At 39.7% G+C, this 24,122-nt stretch overlaps 1 non-coding gene across 1 annotated transcript; it reads right to left on the bottom strand.

Moving 5' to 3' along the window:
- Positions 1 to 4,909: 4,909 nt before the first annotated feature.
- Positions 4,910 to 5,074, bottom strand: LOC123619201 (U1 spliceosomal RNA). The gene has a single exon (XR_006727746.1). It is a non-coding gene; the product is annotated as a U1 spliceosomal RNA (small nuclear RNA).
- Between the last annotated feature and the right edge of the window lie 19,048 nt (positions 5,075 to 24,122).

Below are 24,122 nucleotides of genomic sequence, written 5' to 3'. Positions count from 1 at the left end.
TCTTGAGATGATAAATGGGTTTTGAGAGGTAATTTGTTACACAGCAGTAGAACACTAAGGTACCTAGCCTCAAGGCCCACTTCTAGTTCTTTCTCCATGACTTCCTACTACAAAGCCCTGGCATGACCTGCTTATATGACTCCTTTCTCCTTCAGGGCACTTAGCACAGTTGTCTTTTATTAGGTGACCATTCTACGTATCCCTCCCATCTCTTCATGTCAGAGGCTGTTAGATGTCCCCCAATATCTGTTCTGCTCTTCCTTCACGGTAACAGAACCCCAGATTTATAGCTGGGCACTTAGCCACATGGTTTCAAAATTGACACTCAGCTAGTTACAAAGCTTCAGTTTTCTCATCTCTAAAATGGGGATAATGTTTTCAAACTCTTTGAATACAAAGGCTATAATACAAAGGATATGATAAGCACTCAAATACATGTTACCAGAGAGAGGAAAAGTTCAACTCACAGCCTACACTACACTAAGAACCATCACAAAAGGAAGTCATAAATAATGTGGTGAAGACCTTATGGTCAAGTTCCAAGAGGAGATCTTCCTGGGCCTGAGGGTAAGAAAGGGTTTATGGGATGGTGAAACAAACTTAGCCTCAAAAGAAGAACAATACTTGGTTAGACAGGCAAGAGGGCATACATTCCAGAATGAGCAAGACCAGCAGGTGGGAGCATGTTCCGGGACAGTGATTAATTTCACAGGACAGAAGTAAGTGTTCATACAACTCAAAGACAAGAAAGGATGAAAAGGTAAATTTCCACAAGATTATAACCTACAGAGGTTAAAGATGGAGCGACATTTGCTCGTGGTTGTGGTAACTCAACGTTACTCTTTGCCATGTAATTAGTTTGAAGGCCACTAATGATAGGGAAGATTGTAAGATATATAAGAATTTAGCATTTTCCAGTTAGAAAAAATTGGGAAAGAGTTTTAGACAGTGCCCATGACATGGGAAACTTTAGATTCTTTCAAGTCCATAGCAATTCTCTGAGGTAGGTGGAAAACAAGAAGTACAGTTCTCACTTATTACACAGTCTAGGACATTGAGACGTAGTAGCAGCTGTCATTGTGAGTACAGTTTGTGGACATTTCAGTCAAGGAGAGAGAATCCTCTATATTTAGTTGGGATGCTCAGTTTCACTCCCTGTGTCTGTGCTCTCCTCCTGGGGAGGTGTGGGACTGCTCTGTATCAGTCATGTGTCTAAGGATTTCCTTACACCTACTCAGTACACTGCAGGGCACTTCATGCCCACATGGGTGAATCTACAGCTTACACACACACACTGCATTTCCCCAACTCACCATAGATGTACCTTCTCTCTCTAGAACACGTGATCAGCCCCTTCCCCATGCTGTCCCCACATCACAACCACATAGTGGCTCAATCACTAGCTCTTCCTTCCCCTCCCCAAATGCTGCATATACACCACACCCCACCCTCCACTCCCACCCAAAACCACAACCACTTCCGCCATCACTTTGAAAACACTGTGGTTCTTCTTTTTCTTTTTTACCCGCAGCTTTATTAAGGTGTAATTAATAAACAGAAACTATTTATTTGCTTATAAAAAATATATGGTATCATATATGTATATATACATTTATAGTGTCCAGTATGGTGTTTTGATATACGTACACATCGTGAAATGATTACCACCATCAAGCTAATTAACACATCCATCACCTCATTTAGTTACCATTTTGTGTGTGTGTTTACAATACTTGACATACTCCCAAAAAATTTCAAGTATATATTAACTACAGTCACCATGCTATACATTCAGTCTCCAGAACTCATCCATCCTATAACTAGAAGTTTGCACCCCTTGACCAATGTTTCCCCATTTCTCCTACTCCCTCTCCCTGTCCCCTAGTAACTACACTTCTACTCTCTGTTCCTGAGTTTGAATTTTTAAAATTCCACCTGTAAGTGAGATCATGCAGTATTTATCTTTCTGTGTCTGGCTTATTTCACTTAGCGTAATGTCCTCCAGTTTCATCCATTTTGTTGCAAATGGCAGTATTTCCTTCTTTTTAAAAGCTGAATAATATTCCACAGTATACATATACACCACATGCTTTCATATCCTTTGGTGGACACCTTAGGTTGTTTCCATTTCGTGGCTATTGTGAGTAATGCTGTAGTGAACATGAGAGCACAGATATCACCTCAAAAGCTAGATTTTATTTCCTTTGGGTTTATACCCAGAAGTGGGATTGCATTTTTCCAAAGAAGACATCCAAAAAGGTGCTCAAAATCACTAATCGTCAGGAAAATGCAAATCAAAACCACATTGAGATATCACCTCATATCTGTTAGAATGTTTTCTATCAAAAAGTCAAAAAATAACAAGTGTTAGAGAAGATATGGAGAAAAGTGAATCCTTATACACTGTGGGGAATATAAGTTGGTATAACCATGATGGAAATCAGCATAGAAGTTCCTCAAAAAGTTAAAAATAGAACTACCATATGACGCTGCTCTTCTTTCTTGACCAATTTTTTAAAAAATCATTGTGAATTTAAATCATTTTCAGCTCTACACTTTTTCCAGTTTTCTCAATTTTTTATTGCACTTCAACCTTCTACACTGTGTGAGAAAGCTACAAAGATTATTAAAAATCATGTAAAATTCCAGCTCCCAGAGATAACTACTAATAACATTTTAAAATATTCCCTTTCAGCCTTTTTTCTGTTCATATATATTTTTATGTGTTCAGTTTTTTTCTCATACAGATTTTTTCCTGAGATAATTTGCATACTATAAAATTCACCCTTTTAAAATAGTGTTCAATTTTTATTCCTGCTATTTTTACCTTAACATTATTATATCAAGAACATAATATCAAGAACATATACCCATGACATTGAATATTCTTCAAAACTTAATTTTCATAGTCAGTTGATAGCCATATTACATTCAAAGTGTGCAAGAATCATAATTTAACTAAACATCTTCCTATTTTGGGACATTTAGTCTATCTTCAACTTTTTATTATTCTAAATAGTGCTTTGAAAAATAGCCTTGAGTTTTTATTTTTATAGGCATTGAATTGTTGCTTTAACACGTTTATTACTTATGAGATGGACAAACACCATTGGTTGCTATTCAACAGTCATTCTCTGCTTCATCCTTAGCTTGTAGAATCTAATACTTCGGAGACATATATTAGTTATCTATTGCTGCATGTAAGTTACTCCAAATAATAATCTTATTCTCTCTCATGTTTTCTGTGACTTGGGAATTTGGAAATGGCTTGGCTGGGAAGTTCTAGTTCAGAGTCTCTCATGAGGCTGCAGTGAGATAGTAGCTATAACTGCGCTCATTGCAAAAGCAAGGCAGGAAAGAATTCTCAAAAAAACGAATTTCTTCTGTACAGCACAGGAAACTATATTCAATATCTTGTAATAACATTTAATGAAAAAGAATATGAAAACGAATATATGTATGTATATGCTTGACTGGGACATTGTGCTGTACATCAGAAATTGACACATTGTCACTGACTCTACTTCAGTTAAAAAAAAAAGAATTCTCTGTTACTGGGCAGGGCAGGGAGAGTCACGCTTTTCGTTCTATTCAGGGCTTCAATTGATTGGATGGGGCCCACTCACATTAGGGAAGGCAATCTGTGTTACTCAGTCTACCAATTTAAATGTTAGTCTCATCCAAAGACGTCTTCACAGAAACACCCAGAATAACATTTGACCAAATATCTGGACACCTCATGGCCCAGTCTAGTTGACACAAAATGACCCAACATGCTGAGCAACTAAATTTTGTTGTTTAAGTCAGTTTGATTAGCATTTTCTTTCGATTGCAACCAAAAGAAACTAACTTGATATGGGGCACCTACTGTATGCCAGACTGTGCCAGGTGCACAGAGGTGGTGACTCAGACGGACAGAGCTTACAGTCTAGCAATTTGTATAGGAAAGTGATCGCTTTTTTTTGAAAAATGTTATTAAAGTATAATATTCAGATAACTGCAGCCTGATTGACACTTGACTGCAATCTTATGAGAGACCCCAAACTAGAACCACCAGATAAGCTGTTCCCAAATCCCTGACCCAGAGGAATTTACGTGAGATAATAAATATTTTTTGTTCTTTTATGCCATTAATATTCTGGGTAATTCCATACACAGGAATAGTTATCTAAAACACCCCTCCCCCGGAAGTACTCACTGATCTCATTTCTATCATCCTCCTAGACTAGCATTGCCTGTGCTTGATGTTTGTGCAAATGGAATCACACAGTATGTACTCTTCTGTGCCTGGCTTCTTCCAGTTATCATTATAGCTATGAGATTCATCCAGATGCTCACATCCAGCAGTAGTCTGTTCTTTTGTTGTTGCTGCATAGTATTTCATTTTATGAATATACTAAAATTTAGCCTTTGTCCTGTTGGTGGACATTTGATTTTTTTCCCCAAATTTTGGCTATATGACTAAAACTTCTATGAACACTCATATATGTCTTTTAGTTGGACAGATACACTCATATTTCTCGGAACCCTTTTTTTTTTTTTTTTTTTTTTTGCATTTGAAGCAGGGCCTGCACGAGAACCCGGTGGCTGCTGGGAAAGCTTCCCGCTGCCTCTGAGAAGTGCACTAACCGCCATACTAAGTAAGAACTTGAGCAAACGCTGCAAAGCGACCGAAAATGGTGCCCCACGCAGACAGCTGCTGTGAAGTTCCACCACGAGCCGCGCGAGACGCGTGGCGGGTGATGCACAGCTCCCCGCCGAACGAGAACAAGCCACGCACACGCTGAGCCTTTGCCCGGGGGATGGACGGCCAAGACCCCGTCACCAACAGCGCGGGGGGTCAAGAAGCGCTTCTGGGAGAAAGAAAAAGAACGCACAACAACAGCTCTGTATTTTCATACCGCAAACTCAGGGGAAAGCGCCAACGCAGTCCCGCACTACCACAAATTATGCAGTCGAGTTTCCCACATTTGCGGAAATCGCAAGGGGTCAGCACATCCCGCGCGCGACGGATAAGCCTTGCCCTGGGAAAACCGCCTTCGTGATCGTGGTGTCTCCCCTGCCAGGCAAGTATCGGAAGCCATTTTTAATGTAATAGTTCTTGCTGCTTCTAACTTTCCAATGCTAGTGCCTACTCTGATATTTTATTTATTCATTTCTCCTGCTTTTCTTTTTAAAATGACTGCAAATGCAGTCATTTATCTTTTCACCATTTCCAAACAATCCTTAATTTGCACGTGTTAAATACTTAAAATGGTAAGAGGACACAGTTTTCTTAGTTGCGCAGACGGGTTCTTCATATCTTCCTCATTCCCATGGGTTTTCTTAATCCATCAAATGGAACTTTCAGTCCTAGATTTTTATGTACAGAGAACTTCTTTCAGCAGTGTTTTTGCAGATCCCAGTTTAACCCTAGAGAGTAAAGCTACTATTCGGCAAAACTGTTAGCTAATTTCTGCATATGCCAGCAGTTCTTAAGCTTTTTGGTCTCAGGATCTCTATACAGTCCTAAAAATTATGGAGGACCCCAAAGATTTTTTGTTTATGTGACTATAGTTATTAATATTTACTGTTTTAAAGAAATTATAAAACTTTTACATATTTATTCATTTAAAAATAACCATAATAAACCCATCATGTGTTAACATAAATAACTTATTTTATGAAAAATAATGTGGACCCCCAATACTGTTTCAGAGACTCAAGGGGATCCCTAGACTACACTTTGAAGCACTGGCCCTTGCTTATGAGTTCCTTGTCCCATCACACCGTATTGTAGCAATCATCTGTTATTTTGACTTCCAAGCATCACATTCATCTTGGTGATAAAACCCTTCTTTCCTAAAGAGAACCTATCGCAGATGGTCCAGATGAGGCTGACCACACCTCTTTTCCCACTCAATGATAAGCATGTGACCCCTGAATGGCTCAAGATTCTTAGGAACTCTCATGCTGAGCTATTAGAAAATTCTGTTTGTCCCTCTCTCTCTTTCCCCATCCTCTCCACTCCCTCTCCACACACCCACCCGGCCACCCCCTGAGGCTGTGAATCATGGCCTGACAACAACTTTCTTCCCCATTAGGTAGAGAGAGCTGTCTAAGAGCTGGAAAGACCCAGTCCTTGATGACATTTGAACAGTGAAGCAAGCCATGGCTGAAAAGCCCCTTTCCTCTTCTCAGTTCTATCAGCCATTTCCCTTTAGGTTAGATTTATATCACTGACAACTGAAGGAGACCTGATTAACACACATTGATAACATTTGCACATCAATGAAAATCCTCAATATTTAAGTGGAACATGAGAATTTCAGGCATTGTGGTAGTAGGACAACAGGCAGAACATTCAGAGGCATGGAGTCTTCCAGACATACAGGTCAGTAGTTCTAACATTTGGCTGCACCTCAGAATCAACTAAGGGAGCTTTTTCAAAACACAAATTTGTAGGCTTTGCCTAGAATACCCTGACTCAGTAGGTCTGTGATGGGGCCAAAGAATCTGTATGGTTAATAAGATCCCTCAGGGGAGTGGGTATAGCTCAAGTGGTAGAGGGCATGCTTAGCATTCACTGGGTCCTGGGTTCAAGCCCCAGTACCTCCTCTAAAAACAAACAAACAAACAAACCTAATTACCTCCCCTTCCTCCAAAAAAACCTAAAATGAATAAATAAAAATTAAGAAAATAAGATCCCTTGGTGTTCCAGACACCATCAGTCCAAGATCTGGCACTGGGTAAACTCTAACTTAGGAAGCTATGCACTCCATCTGTAAGAACATGCTTGGTACAGTATGGATTTCTACACTTCTATAAAGAAAACTTTTTTGTCTGGTACAGGAATGCCATGATTATCAGAAATTCACTTAAGAGAAAGCCTGAAATTTATAAATTTGGTAAAATGTTTACACACAGCATAGCACCCTGATACTTCCCATCACTGCCTTTGTTCTTGCTTCTTTTCTACCTTTGGTCAAAGCTGAAGGAAAGTTAAAGAAACTTAATTAAGGCTTTAAATTAAAACCCAATTCATTTCTCACAGACTTTGGATCTTAACTTTAGATGTCACTGTCTCTTGAAGTCCAAAGATAACAATTTATGTAGATATTACTGAGCAAAGGAGTCTGGAAAGAGCAGTAAATTCAAATGCTAATGGAAGAAAAATCAAAAGTATTTTATCATGTGCTTTGGGGCTAAAGAAAAAAATCTCATCAGCTTAAGGAAATTGTAGTTATTAGCCCAAGAAACTCTCGAGACATAGAGAAGAACAAAGGTGAAAAGTCTATCAATATACATTGGGCTCTGCCATTTACCCTCAGGGAGCTGTAACACAGAACACTCAGTAGGTTTCCTCTATCCTTTTTCTCCTAACATACATACCATTTGGTTTGTGGAATTCCTCTCCTACTTCATATGACTTGGTGGGGCTCTTAATTATACTTATCTCTTTTCTCCAACCACTTCCCCTCACCATTACCGAAGTGGAGTAACTATGACCCAGGATTGGTCAATCATCCCACCACTTTGGTAACAGTCAACCGTTCAAGAACAGACACACAACCCTAGCAGAGCCAATCAGAATCCTTCCCTGAAATGGACATATGGGTATTGAGAGAGAGTCATTCTCTATTGGAGTTACTAAACTTGAAAGATGTGAAATTGGAGTTGTTGGAGACAGTTTCCCCAGAGGCTTATCTGGAGTAGAAAGAAACGAGGCCAAACCACGGAGAAAAGCAGGGCACAAAGACAGGGAAAGAAGAAAAGACTTGACTCATTGTTTGAGGCCCCGAATTCAGGTATGCTTAAAGCCAGAGCCTGCCCTAAACCACTCAGATATCAGAACCAATAAATTCCCTTTGGTTTTAGCTGAGTTATTTTAGGGTTCTCCCATCTGCAGTCAGAAGAGCCCTGATTAATGCACGTAGCTATTCCTCAATCTCATCTATGTCCCTAGCCTGAAAAAAGGGAAGAAAGTGTAATAAATGGTTTGCACCTGCTTAAGAAGTAAATCAAGGTATTCAAATCACTCAGAGAAGAGGGCTCTTGCTTCCTCTTTTGTACCACACCCCGCATATGCCCTCTAGCATCAAGAGTACATTTAATATTTTTATTTGGGGATGCATTTTGCGAGCAGCACAGTATTCTAGTTTGGAGTATTGTGAATGATTGTATTACTGTCTTTTCTAAGAGAACTCTTATTTTCTTTCCAGTATGTGACCTGTATAAACTTTGCTTTTTATAAAGAGGTTTTATTTTTATTTTACTACATTTTCTAAAGATACTTATAGTCAGCATGTTTTAGAGCCCTTATTTGGTCATTTTTAATGGAAGTCAATAAGACAATGTAAGTCACTTCGCAAAATTCCTAAAATGTAATTTATTCTCCTAAGCAAGGGAGGCTTGCATGACTCTTTATGTGCTCAGAAGTGATTGCTCCAGAAATTAGAGTGGATTCATAAAGTGACCCTGGAGCATGGTACTTGATAAAATGACAGAGAATCTTGGAAAGTGGATGAAAATAATTAGCATTAACTGCAGGCCTGTTGTGAAGCATTTTACCAGGTAACCCAAATGCTTGGGTTTCATCAGCCTAAGATTACAAGTCTCAGCCACGTGTCCATTCATACTAAGACAGATACTCAATACTCATTCCTCTGATTGCCCAAAAGTCACCTTTTCAATGTGACCCAGTGAGAGGGGGCTATCTATGGAGGGGTCAGGAATAGATCTGGAGGATTCTGCACCCCTGGCCTCCTTACCCTGTGGTCTCTCTCAGGGACCTGAGGAGATCACCACTTCAGGGGACACCTCTGTGCTCCCTTCCACCAAGCCCTGGTTCTCTCCATGGTTATCCACAGTCTTGTGTCAGGAAAGAGGTGTGGCTCTCCTCTTGGCTACTTTTCCCACATGTGGCAGTTCTTAGTCAGGAGTCAAATGCACTTAAAACAAAACAAAACAAAAGGCGTATGTTTCATAGAGAGAAGAATATCTCACAGAATCCAAGTGAGGAGGTACAGCCCAGCCTTCTAAGAGACAAAGGGGACAGGGAGTGGTCAGGTACAATAGCAGATATGTATCTCTGTGTCTCCTCTGGGCATCTGCTTCATTCTCCTCTCTGTGTAGTGACTTTCTTTACTTTTTCATCCACAGTATGAAAAATGCCTGTCCCAGCTCTCCTGGTTCCCTCCCCATTTTCTCTCACAGCCATTTTCCTTAATAAATTTCTTACACATTTAATAGCATCTTGATTCTGCTTCTCAGAGGACCTGAACTAACACAGCCAGCATCAATATATTCTGTATTATTCTATCTTAAAAACTACTATGTGAAGGGCAGTAATTGCCAAGAGCTGTCACTGTGCCTAGTCTCTCCTCTGACATGAGGTGAAGTTCATGCCTGTGGTCCCTCCTACAGTTCTCAGGTTCCCTCATTAAAAAAAAAACAAAAACAAAAAACTGGAAAAAATTACACTACTCTTCAAGAATGAGCAATAATTTATAGGCTTAGGGCAGTCTAAATTCATAGAGGAAAGGAGAGGTTTCCCCTTCAAGGTGGCTAAAAAAATACACTCAATTTACATTATGAAACACTTAAGTTCTTTATGGAAATCACTATATTTGAGTGCTGTTACTGTATTCAATTTTTCTCTCAAGAACAATGGGTGGATAGTTTGTGTATATGTGCGTAATTTAAAAACAAAGTGGTGACTTTTCCAGAAAAGAAGGCAATATTCTTAACGTGTATCCAGATCTTCACTTCTTAGCAGGAAGAACTTGCTCGTAACTTTTAAGTTACAATTTTTGTTTTGCTTTAAAAAATTTAAAAATCCAGTCTCTATCAAGACAATCCACTGCATGGGGTGGGGAGTTTAGCTCAGTAGTACAGAGTGTGCTTGCATCCACGAGGTTCTGGGTTCAATCCCCAGTGCCTCCCTTAAAGGGAAAAAAACTTTTTAATTTCATTTTTTTAAAAAAGACAATCCATGGCACATTTTTGTCTCATTTAATCCTAAATACAATCATGTCTTTCTTCTATTTCCATTTTACAGAAGAGGAAACTGCATTTCAGAAAACTTAGGAAATTTACCTGAGGTTGTTCCACGAAGTCTTAGAAACAGAAATTAAATCCAGCTCCTTCTAGCTTGCAATTTCATGTCTTTCCACTACTTTCAGAGATGCCACTGAAAATCTTGTTTGCTAAAATCTTTGTTAATTATAATATATGGAGATTTAAGCAAGCTTACTTGTCCTTTTTGTTACTTAAAAAAAGAATGGTCACGCATGGTCAAAATAGTTAAATATACATAAATGTTTGCTCTATATTGCTTAAGTTTCTGACACATCTTGGGGAAAAAGCCTTTTCCTTTCCCCCTTCATTGGGGCCAACATTTCCTCTGGTCCCCAGTAAGGGGTGAAGGTGGCATGCCTGGGATTAAGCAAATAAATACAGATTTCTCACTGGCAGAAAAAGGAATTACAACTATGGAAACTGAGAAGTCTAGAATATACCCTGGAATGTTGCATAGGAATTGGAGATACCAGTACCACGGTCTGATTATGTAGCTAGGCAGACAGACAGATGTAGTTGTGTGTAGTACATGTGTATTCTAGTTTGTTCACTGAGAGGGTCTAGAGGCAATGGCATTCCAATAACAATGAACATGTTTAGCTCTTGATTTCTAGATACCATGATGCACTAAAAAGAACCAGAGCTCCTTAATTAAATGGCTGATTCCGTAACTGGAGCAGGAGAAATACAAGATGTGTTAGTAACATTTTGACTCCAAAAAGTAAAGAAGTGTTTCAAGAATAATGGGGACATGTCTGTAAGATGTAGTAACCAGCTTGAAGCAGCTCCCACTGGCCAAGTCTGGGACAATTTGAGTATCGAAATAAATAATAATAGTAACAGATTGTAATCCTGTGAGTAAAAGAGAAATCATAAGTCTATTCTTGTATTAATTAATTAATTAGGCAGAAAGGAAAACGCTATCCAATCTAATAAATCTAGAAGGAATGACAGGATTAGAAAATCCCCATTTGGTAAACATCTGGCTAATAATTTATTCAGGTTAGAATAATTAATGGAAGCTAACACTGGTGAAATTTTGATGAGAAACAAGGTATTCACATGATCTCAAAGATTTTTGCCACAAAATAATTACTCATTACTTTATAGTGGAGAACCTGGCAGACACCATCTTAACTAAGTGATAAAATTAACCTAACAATGGATCAAGCTGACATCATGTGCCTCCCCATATGATACCCAGAAACAAGTGCAGCCTCACCTCTGTGACATTCCTGCAAAACAATAACAAATAAATTATAAAGAAACATCAGACAAGCCCCCATAATTGAGGAACATTCTCAAAATAGCTTGTGTTCTTCGAAACCATCAAGGTCATGAAAGATAACTGAGAAGCTATTCCAGACTGAAGAAGACTAAAGAAACATGACAAATAAATGAGATACATGACCCTAGATTGGATCCTGAACCTGGAGGGGTTGTTATTGAGACATTAGGTGATATTTAAATTGGGTCTGTAGACTAGATGATGTATCCAAATAACCCAAATAATAATTGGATTGATGTTAATTTCCTGATTTTGATGGTTGTACTGTATCCTTGTGCTCAAGAAATACAAATTGAAATGTTAAAGGAGAGTGGCAACTGGTGTCTAAAACTTACTCTCAGATGATTCAGTGGTAGTAAGTAGACAGTCCGGGTGAAAGGTATATGGAAGCTCAGTGTACTATTTTGCAACTTTTCTTGGTAAATTTGAAATTATTTCCAAGTAGAAAGGTTTTAAAATGAAAAACTGTGGCAGCTTATTTCCTGAAGAGCTTCTAGAAGAGCAAGGCCCACAAACACCTGTGGAGTTAGGAGATTTAGGGAAAACAAAAATACCCATTCCAATTATTTATGGCTGCATAATAAACCACTCCAAAATTCAGTGGCTTTATTGTATCACCTGTCATGATTCTGTGGATTGATTGACATCAGCTGGGCATTTCTGCTCCATGAGATGTCAGAAGAGACTGCAGTCATTTGGGGGACGCACAAGGCTGGAATATCCAAGACGTCACGTTCACATGTCTGGTGCCTTGGTGAGGATGGGTGCAAGGCTGAACTCAGATGGGCTGCGGGAATGGCTGGGCTTCCTTCTCTATGGCCTCTCTAAGTCACTTTTCCACGTGATCTTTTGCATGTACCCATCATCTAGCTTCAAATTCTTGTGTGACATTTTAAATCAAACTTAAATTATTAGTAATTTTTTAAAAAATGAGTCACAGGGTCAATCCAGATTCCATGTGGGAGAGGACTCCACAAAAACATGGAGAACAGGAGGTGTATCAAGGGCCATATTGGGGGCTTAGCTACTACACCATCACAGTTAATTCACCTGTCCCCTTGCCAGAAATTTGTTATATTTTAAAATCATTTAAAATAAGTATGTAGGCTTTTAGAAGCCATATATGAACCAAAGCAATAGATTAAAGCTGAGACATGCTTTAGATTGTTGTACAAGTCACCTCTTCTTTTTTCTGTGAGACCAGTATAATTAATTCTGTTGTTCTTTCTTGTGGTTTTTGAACTTCTGCTTTCTCTTCTCATTATAACCTTGTCCTATCTGAGCAGCAAACTACCTACCTTAGCTTATGAAGGAGTTCTTGATTCTATTTTTATTAATTTATTAGGTTTCAAAGACAAGTTGAGATAACCAAAAGGATTTTGGTTATAACATTCACTATCATGAATGACATTGTAGCAGCTTTGTGGAAATATAATTTAAATACTATAAAAATTCACACATTTAAAGTATACAGTTCAATGGCTTTTAGTATGTTTAACAGAGTTGTGTAGACATCACCACAGCCAATTTTGGAATATTTTCATCACCCCTCCAAAGAAACCTACTACTTGTTTTCATTCAATCCCCACTCAACCACCCTCACCCCCAGCCGTAGACACCACTAATCTACTTTCTGTCTCTATTGATTTACCTATTTTTGACAATTCCTATAAATGGAATCATACAATATGTGGTCCTTTGTGAGTGGTTTCTTTCAATTAGCACAATATTTTCAAGTTTTATCAATATTGTAGCATGTATCAGTACTTTATTCCTTTTTATTGCTGAATAGTATTCCATTGTGTGGGTATACCACATTTTATTAACAATCAGCAGTTCATGGGCGTTTGGATTGTTTCCACTTTTTGGCTATCATGGATAACTATTATGCTGTGAACGTTAATGTACATGTTTTTGTGTGAATGTGTCTTTTTTTTTATTTGGGGTTAGTATCTGAGCCCATGAATATCTTGATATATTTTTCAATACATTTTATATATTTAATTAGTTTTACATAATTAGTCACATATAATCAATTAAATTTAATTAAATTTATATGTTTAATTAATTTTTATATCATATAACATACCTGGATACATTGATATTTTAGTAAAAAAGCTAATGGTTATTTTCCAGTTAGTAAACTTCATCTTTCTAATATATAGTGAACTCCAAATAATAGTTAATTTGGTAGAAGAGGATTCGAGAAGTTGATAGACTTTTATACTCAAAGTGTAAAGAAACTTAGCTTAAATATTAAAGTATAATTGCATAGTTTAGAATCCTGATTCTACCACTTACAAGATGTGTGACCTTAGGCAAGTTACTTAACCTCTCTGATCTTCAGTTTCCAATCTTGTCTGCTACCTCTAAACCTAGTGCTGGACAGAATGTTAATATGCATTACTTGTTAGTAATTATTATTAATAACTTACATACTGCTTCATTTTACATTTTTATTATGAACATGCATTGCATTTGAAAATTTTAATGCTATTTTAAAATATGTGAAGTCAACCATTTTGTGTGTTTACTAATTTAAATGCATTCTTATATTATCAAATCATGCTTCAAGCTGAAAAATAGGGATTTATCCTGCTTCCTTGGCATCTATGTTTTAGATGAGGAAATGGAGACTGATGACTTAAGGTCTGAATTGTGCTTTAGTTATTCTTTTCTATTTTACAAATTGAAGAGGGAGAATTTCCTGAGGTGGGGAAAAAATTCATGAACCTGTGGTGCCATTTTTACCAAAATTGATCCTGAAACAAATACTAATAGTATTAAATTTCCTAGTCTACAAAGAATTGCTTTCATTATTCCATTGATCATTTGGATCTTTGAAGCAAAGCCATTCTAAATAAATTTTTTTTTACTTGGGGCTTTTTGTTTTAGTGCAAAAGATCTCTATTAATAATCTAGCATCCTGCCAAAGATCCCGTCTCATTTCCCTATGGCTGATTGGAGCATGCTGTTTTAATTTGTTGCCTGTAGAATTAGTAATCATATGATTTCTCTAGTGACTCCAATCTTAAATAATAATACCCTCTAATAAGGCTTGTTTATTTATTGGGCTTAAAGAGAAATTAGATTTTTAAGAAAAAATGGCAGCAGTATGAGAAATAGCTCTTAAAATGTACTCTAGAAGCCATCTTCTGGCCTGTTTTCTCCTGCTTTATTCATGTTTCTTGTCACTCAAACAGGAGTACAGAATGAGGCGCTTGTGAGGTCCTCACCCTGGTTCCTCCCACCTGTGCTTGGTCTCAACAAGTGACCACTCACTAAGATCTCCAAACAGGACACCAGGGCCATCTGCCAGACCCCAGGAGAACTGTAATCTTTTAACCAACCAACCTGTAAGTATCTACAAGGTAGCAAGCACTGTGCCATCTTTGTGTGTGTGTGTGTGTATGTGTGTGTAACAGCTTTATTGAAATATAGTTTGTATACTATGCAGTTCACCCACTTAAAGTGTACAGTTTGACGGTTTTTTAGTATATTCACAGAGTTGTACAACCAACACCACAATTAATTTTAGAGCATTTCATCACCCCAAATAGAAACTGCATACCAATTAACAATACTCGCCTTTCCTCCCCAGCACTAGGCAACGACTAGTCTATTTTCTCTATCTATGAATTTATCTCTCCTGGAAATTTCACATCAATGGAATCATTTAATATGTGGCCCTTTGTGTCAGGCTTCTTTCACTTAGCATAACGTTTTTGAGACACACTTGTGTTGTAGCATGTATCAGTACTTGATTCCCTTTTATGACTGAATAATATTCCATTGTGTAGATGTACCACATTTCATTTATCCATTCATCAGTTGACAGACATTGGGTTGTTTCTACTTAGCTATTATTAATAATGCTGCTGTGAACATTCATGTGTAAGTTTTCGTGTGAACATACATTTTCATTTCTCCTGAGTATACACCTAGGAGTGGAGTTGCTGGGTCATATGGTAACTCTATGTTTAACCTTTTGAGAAACTGCCACTGTTTTCCAAAGTGACTGCACCATTTGACATCAAGGTTATCTTAAGATCTACTTGGTTTGGGGTTAATTGTTGTTCTATTTGGGTACTGACTTGGGACAAGCCTTTGCTGTTCAGATAAGAAACTTCTGTCAAAGATTCTCACTCTAGTATGGTCTGAATTTAGCAATCCAAGAGTATATGTTTTTCAACAGGTTTTAAAATAAGATGATTAGCATTCCTCTGACTGGAAAGAAAAAGAATGATCCTATTTATCAAGCTTCCAGAATGCTATAGACTCTTATGGAACCCTTGCCTCTTCTCCCCCTAAGAGGCTGGGTAGGCCTTAGGGGCAGGTGGAATAAAGCATGGTGATATAAATTAAGGGGCACTGCAAAATGAAGTGTCCCCAATATCTCAAGAAAGCTCTTGGTGGGGCAGGGTGGGTATAGCTCAGTGGTAGAGCATGTTTTTAGCATGCCTGAGGTCCTGGGTTCAATCCCCAGTACTTCCATTAAAAATAAATTTTTAAAAAAAGAACCTAAAAAAAAAAGAAAGAAAGAAAGAAAAGAAAACTATTTATCTCATTTACAACAACATCCCTGCTTACAGAAGTCAGAAGTTTATATGGGCTAATACATTTTTATTGTAGTCACTCACACCTTAGCACAAATTACTTTATTATTACTATTTTCAGATTACTTTAATAATCACATTTTCCTCCTAACCCCTGGTTAAGTAGAGTTGACCCAAACAAAGGTGTTCTGATAAGAGAGGTGGTAGTAAATAAAGGATGGAAAAAGAGTACAGTTGAACAACACGATTTGAATTGCATGGGTCCATTTATCCGCAGATTTTTTTTTCAGTAGCAAATACTATAGTACTATAGCATCCGTGGTTGGTTGAATACGTGGATGGGAAACCACAGATACAGAGAAACAGCATATACAGAGGGCTGAGGATACCCAGTTTTTTGACTGTGTGGAGGGTTGGTGCCCCTAACCCCCATGTTGTTCAAGGGCCAACTGTAATTTTAGAACCTGAAAGGGGGAATTTAGAACCTACTACATGTATTAGATTTATTAGATAATTATTCCTCAGAACAGTTCCATAAGATAAGCACTATTATTTTTACTTTAAAAGAAAAGAAAATGGCTCAAAAAGTTAAATAACTTAATGAAGATCACGAAGATTGTACGTGAAGAGCTAGGATTTTAACTCAAATCTATCTGATTCCAAAGAATCGGAGCATCCTTCTTCTTTTCCAAATAGAGAGCAGACACTAGCAAGACTCGGGCTGGGAAGGAGGGCTCTCTCTGGTGGAGAGCAGGGCTGTGCCAAAACCAAACTTTGCCTTCTCTACAAATTTTTTTCGTGTCCCTGGTTGTCACAGTCACTTGCTGGCAGCACCCCCGACCCCCAGTGGTTCAGCTGCGCAGTAGTGCTAATGAGTCCCTAAATGCTTCCCAGCTTAGTGGAGCTACCGTATTTGACTAAGTTAAGACACCAGCAACTGCTGCTGCCTGGGCCACACACACTCCAGCAAAACTGCCTTATTTGGGAAAGTCTTTTTCATCCTCTTTGGGCAGAAAGACTACAATCTTACATTTAAGAAAAACAAAATGCTTTGACCTGCATCAGAGGGAGCACTTGAAAATACTGAAACACAGAGAAGTGCCAAAAAGATCAAGTATATTTCTAAATACTTTCTCAGGTGGAAGGGGCCGGGGGTGAGGGGTGGAGGGAAATGCTTCATCAGAGAGTTAAAAGAACATTCCCGGATTCCTTTTTCTTTAATTCCAGAGGCTGTTCTAGTTAGCAATAAGCTTTAAATCTCAGTTATGTGAAACTTAGCACACTGTTTACTGATGTTAAGAAAAAATACATTTGGAAATTGTTTATTTATGCTGCCAAAGCCAGGAGGCACCTGAATGGCAGGAGACTAGACTTTTTCAGATACGGTTTAGCATTGCTTCTCACACCCTGAGTAGAGGTTATATTTGAAAAGCCCAAGGAGATATTTGCAGGATGGGCCAATGAGGTCAGCATGTGTTGATTCATCATTCCTGGAAACTGCCCAGGAGCAGTTTGGTAGAAAGATAAAAAGAGGAGACTTAAGTCAAGTCTCAACCCTGCCACTAATTTGCTGGGCAAACTTGAGCAAATTAATTAACCTCTCTGAGTAGACCTCAGTTTGCTCTTTCTGAAGAGAGGCTGGACTAAATGACTTCCACTGGACTTTCCAGAACTGACTTTCTATTTTATGGTTTCCATGATTGTGGAGAGGACTTGTCTAGGCTAAAATAGGCTATAAAAACCATGGGTTTCCAATACTCTCTAGACCTACCCCTCATTTCCTAAGTTCCCCTTTGATATCTTCATCCTCTCAGGCCCTCTGGAGCTCAGGGCCTTGGTGTCGCTTCCAGGCTTCCTGGAGGGACCTCCCAAAGGGCTCATTGGTATGCAAAGCACAATAAACTAGATATCATCCCCAGCACTTATCAGATCTTATCTGTCCCATGTTCCATTCCCCCAGAGTCTGCTTTCAACCACCTGGTTCTGGGTGATGGTGGATTAAATCAGATAAAATAAACCTCATTGATATTTGCTAACATGTAACACCCTCTCATAAAAATACCTTAAAAAATAATCAGAATATACATCTCTCCCCTCGGTCCTAATAGCTGCATTATTTACTTATGTGGAAGGAGAGCGTTGATGGAGGGATCCCCTGTGCCCCTCAATTTCATAAAGGTTGGATTGCCTTTTCTGATCAGTGACACTTGGGGAAGTTGTCTTATCTTGGCAGGAATACTGCAAACTCAAGATGGAGATTTTGTTTTTCTCTACATTAATCTGCAGCTAATGCCAGTGAACATTATCCTTGTTTAATTACATTCACTAACCAACTGACACAACTTCCCCTGGGAAGAAGCTTATCCGACTCTGACTCATGCTTTTACAGCATGTTGGATTTGAGGAAATGGATAATATACGCCCTGCTGGCTTTGGAATTTTAAACAGAAACCCACATGCCGCCAAGTCTCCGGCTTACTCCCAAATATGGGAGAATGTGTGCGCCAGCCGAGGCTGCAGGAGGCATGCTCAGTGTGACAAAAGGCAAACCCACGGTGTGTGCCTTGCACCAGGCCAGGCATGGAGGGCCCGAGCCAGCATCCACTTAAAGGAAAAGGAAAAGCCTCGGCAAAGGAGAGGGAGGCTGCCACACCTAAGAACAATCCCTTGTCTAGAGTTACCTTGAAAATGTCACGGCAGTGAATGTCTTATTAAAAGTAAAATGAATCCTGAACTTCAGGAACTAATGAGGAGCATCTTCAAGGGGCCAGCCTTTTAGGACTGACCTCCCAGACACAGCCTGTCAGAACAGGAGATGAATGACACCAGCCTTGTGCTGAGCTGGTCAGGTCGCCCTGGACCCAGATCATGACAAGAAACCTCTGATGGCCCCAGGATTCTCTGAGAATCAGAGCTTTGGCCAGGATAGAGCTGATTGGGACAGATGCTCCTATGTCTGAGCTGAGGATGCAGGGGGCAGCATCCCAGAGCAGAAAGAGATGGCTCCTCAGCTGGAAGCCAAAAAAAGAAGTCTCACAGTCCCCTTCAACTCCCTACCAAGTGCACAGCTGAGCCCCGCCCTCCTGGCCACACCCCTCTAAGTCTCCACCTGCTCTCTGCCCTCCTATAAACCCTCTTCCCCTCAGGGCTCTTCTTCTTCCTTACTCTCTCCTCCTCCTTCTTCTAAGTATTGTTTTTATTTTTAAAATATGTGTTGAAAAAAATCAAACCGTATAGAAATATAACAATAATAGCTTCCATTTATGGAGTATTTTCTCTGCATAAGACACTATATTAAAGTACTTAATGTGCATCATTTCACTCAAAAGTCATAGTATTCCTGTAAGTAGGTTTGTTTTCATTCTCATTTGCAGAGAAGGTGAAGTAACTTGCCCAAAGTCACACAGCTAGTACACCGCAAGGCTGAGATTTGAACCGAAGTGTTTGCTTTCTAAAGGCCATGTGCTTAAGTATTACATATGCTGCCTTAAAAAGTACAAAGAAGAGAGAGATGGCAACCCCACATCACGACTCAAAGGTAACTCCTGCTATTGTCCTTCCAGACTTCTCTTTACATACATGTGCAGGGTGTTCATTTTAACTTGATTTTAGTAGAATAAAATCTGGGGTTGGTTAGGCTTCTAGGAAGAGGGAGCATGAGTCACCCACTGTAATTGATCCAGATTTCTCTTACCCTTAAAAAGCTCTAGCCTGTGGAACCTTGGCTGAGTCCCAAGCCCGCTGCTGGTGTCTGAGAGGCTCAGATGTCTTCCTGGGAGTGTCATGCCAAGCACACAGTAGGCATTCAATTAATCCTCTCCAGTGGTACTGGAAGGGACAGATTCTTCTGGAAGCCTTGGCCTCTGCACCAGTGTAGGTATTTAAGAGCTGTGGGTTCCTTCCCTCTCCAGATGGCGCTGGTGCCGGTGTTAGAGCCAAATAAAGAACCAGCTTCCCCAGTGAGCCTAGCAGTGCTGACAGGTCATCACTCTGAAGAGCAAAATGACTTGGGACTGCCACCTGAAGCCCTTGCTGAATTTGTAATCCTCATCTTTCTTGTGGCTGCTGATAAAGAAGGAAGCTTTGGGGGCAGAGATAGTCACAGGTGAGGCTGACTGTATGTTGTGGGACTAGGGGAGCAGAGTGGGACCTGGGTTTAGTGGCACTTCTAGAACTCATAGTCACTCCTGTCATCTGATCCAGCCTGGCTTCAGGGGGCAGTGACATTTTCCTGTTTTGTCGCAAGACTTTAGCTTAGCAAGCAGAGCAAATGCTTGTCACCTCAGGGCAGGCCACGGCCAAAGCTCATCAGACACTCAGGAAACCTATCTCACCTTCCCACCTCCCACTCTCCAGTACCTCCCCTGCCACACACACAACCACACACATTCTCTTTAAAAAATTATAAAGTGGTGTATTTTATGTTGTGTAAATTTTACAGTTTTTAAAAGATACCAACCCAGATTAAATATTCTGTTTTCTCTCCTTATTCCCATGTCTACATATTCCTCAGGGTTTTTTTTTTCCCCAAGCACTGTAATACACATTCTTAAATTTGATCCCTTCAACTTGTAATATAATAAGAGTGGTTATCCTTAGTTCCCTAAACCAGGGATTACCAATTTTTTTTAACTTTTTGTGGAAGTATAACATGTATACAGAAATGTGCATAGATCATAAATATACAGCTCTATAAATTGTTTTAGCAAACACCACTATGTAACCAAAACCTAAATGATGAGACAGAACATCACCAGCATCCTAGAAATCTCATTTTGACCCTGTTCTAGTCACAAATCGCTCAAGGGCAATCCCTATTCATAGTTTAAAGACATAGATTCATTTTTCCTGTTTTTGAACTTGATGGAATGGAATTAGAAATATGTATTCTTTTGTGTCTGGTTTCTTCCACTTAATGTTACATTTGTGACAGTCACCTTTATTATTGTAAGTAGTTATAGGTTACTTATTCTCGTTGCTGGGTAGTGGAATAGTGTGAATTCACCATGGTTTACTTGCCTGTTGTTGGTGGACATTTGAATTGTTTCTGGTTTTTGGCTGTTACAAATAATGCCACTATGTTTATTCTTGCACATGTCTTTTGTGAACATAAGTATTTCTAGACATGTCATTGCTGATCATACAGTGTACACATGTTCAACTTTGGCAGATACTGCCAAACAGTTTTCCAGAGTGTTGTACCAATTTACATTCCCACCAGTAATGTCTGAGTGTTCCAGCTGTTTATACCCTCACCAACACCAAGTGTTGTCTGTCTTTTACTTGTTAGCCATTCTTCTGGGTGTGTAGCGATGTCATGTTGTGCTTTTCACTTGCATTTTCCTGATGGTTAGGGAATTGAATACCTTTTCATATATTTATTAGCCATTTGGATATTTTAGGGACTTCTAAAAGTTTTTTTTCTTGTAGAAATTATTGAAGTAATGCATGCTGATTAAAGACAGTTTGGCCAATACAAAAAGGAATTGTGGTAGATTTTTACTGTGTCCATGTAGCTAAATGGGAACTATGTTTTCCAGAATTTCTCTCTTTGTCGGGTTCTGGGCTAGGGCTGGCCACAAAACTTACAGGAGATTTGGAGAGCAGAAGGAAAGCATCCACATTTACGCTCAGTAAGGCTGCGTGGAATCAGGCGCTGTGTTTTGGCTCAGATCTGCTGGCTCATCTGGTTGGCCCTGGGCCAGCACTTAGGTCCACAGCTCGTTCAGTTCCCACCAGATCTCATCCTTCAGCTTTTTCATCTCCTAGGCCAGATGTGTGTTTAGCTCCATGACAAAGGACCCAGTAAGAGACCAACACAGCTTCCAGTGCACCTTATGGGCACCACGTTTTTCTTGCAAGTTCCAATTTGCCTTTGCTCTCTCGCACTTTGCAACTTGCTGTTCTTCCTAACCACGTGCCCTCCTGACTTCAGGCCCAGCCCCTGAAGCACATGCAACAGTCACACACAAGCTGTTGAGCCAGCTCCCACAAGTGCAAAATGTCAAATCCTTACAGTAAACTTCTCATTCTCTGTCATGCTAAGCAGTCCTATGTCTCTGATGAAACACTGACTGATACAGGCATTAAGAAGAAAACCAAATCCACCTGTAATCCCACAGGAGCGAGGACCTCTGCCAACATCTCAGGGTATATTTTTCCTGCCTGGAATATTTTAATTGACGAGAAAAAGCCCAGGAGAGGTGACGGCTCGCTCAGGATCTGGCTAGCTGGTGGCAGAGGCGGGCCTTCAGAAAGCAGTTCTTATCCCTGCTAATCTGGTGTTGCTTCCACTGCGTCTCAGAATTCCTGAGTGACACCTGACTCCTCCAGCCTTCCTGGGGGCCTTGGAGCTCTGAGCACAAACTCTGGGCCTGTGAGAGCAGCTTGTGAACACACTCTCCTGGGCTTGGCAGCCACCTGCTTTCAGTTTCCCCATTTTGTTCTGACCAAATAGCAGGAGTTCCACCTTCCAGTTCCTCTTAAGAAAAAAAACACCGTCTTTTAGAAACGAGACCTGCTGTGTCATCTACATCCAGAGAACTGACCGAGAAGTGATGGCCACCAGGGGGCCAGAGAGAGCCCGAAGGCCTTCCCCTCCCCAAACACAGCTCCCCAGATGTCAGTTAGAGACATAGTCCTTTGATTTAAGCATTACTATCTCAAGAGTTCTTTCTCTTATTTAAGAATGATTCAATCTTTACTGTCTTTTTAAAAACTTTTTCCTATTTTTTAAATTGAAGTGTCGTTGATTTACAATGTTGTATTAGTTTCTGGTGTACAGCATATACACATACTCTTTTCCATTAGAGGCTACTACAAGCCATTGAATATAGTTCCCTGTGCTTATATAGTAGGACCTTGTTGTTTATCTATTTCTGTACATAGAAGTTTGTGTCTGCCAATCCTAAACTCCCAATTTATCCCTCCCTCCCTCCTTAACCCCCTGGTAACCATAAGTTTGTTTTCTATGCCTGAGTCTCAAGAGTTCTCTTTTAAAATATAAGTACTCCCGAGAGAGGTAACATGTGAAATCTTTAATTCTTCAGAATGAGCGATCCACCAGATGCATTGACAAGTGAACTGGTATCATAAAAGCTCTGGTCTAGAATAGGCTGGCCAGGGGGCAGCCAGGGGAAGAGAAGCCAAAGACAAACTTTGCCTCCTTTGCAACTTGTCCAGGAGCCTCCTGGACTCTGAGTTTTACAAGAATAAAAGTCAACAGGGCTTTTCTGCTCACACCTGAGGTTTGGGCCTATAAGCTCTGCTCTTCACCTGGAGGGTGGACCCAGCAGGAGGACAGATTTGCTTCCCTGAGAAGAACAGAACTGGAGAGAAGCCACTGGAACTGGAGAGCAATTTAGGAACTAGTGATGATGAGAAGAAACTGATAACATGCTCCCTCCCAGCATGTCAAGTCTGCCTGGCTGGTTTTCTTTCTTTCTTTCTTTCTTTCTTTCTTTCTTTCTTTCTTTCTTTCTTTCTTTCTTTCTTTCTTTCTTTCTTTCTTCCTTCCTTCCTTCCTTCCTTCCTTCCTTCCTTCCTTCCTTCCTTCCTTCCTTCCTTTCTTCCTTTCTTTCTTTCTTCCTTTCTTTCTTCCTTTCTTTCTTCCTTTCTTTCTTCCTTCCTTCCTTTCTTTCTTTCTTCCTTCCTTCCTTCCTTCCTTTCTTCCTTTCTTCCTTCCTTTCTTTCTTTTCTTTCTTCCTTCTTTCCTTTCCTTTCCTTTCCTTTCCTTTCCTTCCTCTCTTCTCTTTCTTTCTCTTCTTTTTTTAATTTTTTCAAATTTATTTTATTATTATTGAGGGGGAGGGAGGTAATTAGGGTTTTTTTAAAGTTTATTTATTTGTTTGTTTATTTAATGGTGGTACTAGGGATTGAACCCAGGACCTCTTGCATGCTAAGCATGCACTTTACCACTTCAGCTATACCTTCCCCCAACCTGGCTGGTTTCTTGAAGAGGAACCAAAAGGGGATGTAGTGGCAAAAGTTTCTTGCTTTGTTTTCTTTTCGCCTCCAATGGCTATAGACTCTGTTGGCCTCTTTCCTCATATGCGCCTCCCAGCTAGAGGAGATGGTTACCCCAAACGTTGGCTGCTAAGCTGGGACCCCGGGGCTGCCAGGGAGGCCACAGCCCAAAGCACAGGAGTACCCATGGGTAACATTATCCTACTGGTGCTAAACAAGGAACCGAGTGTTTAGAATAACTTCAAGAAAGTCGT

Source organism: Camelus bactrianus, chromosome 11, assembly GCF_048773025.1.
Source record: "Camelus bactrianus isolate YW-2024 breed Bactrian camel chromosome 11, ASM4877302v1, whole genome shotgun sequence".
Classification (NCBI taxonomy): Eukaryota; Metazoa; Chordata; class Mammalia; order Artiodactyla; family Camelidae; genus Camelus; species Camelus bactrianus.
Note: the sequence above shows the minus strand (reverse complement) of the source record. Positions and strands in the feature narration are given on the sequence as shown.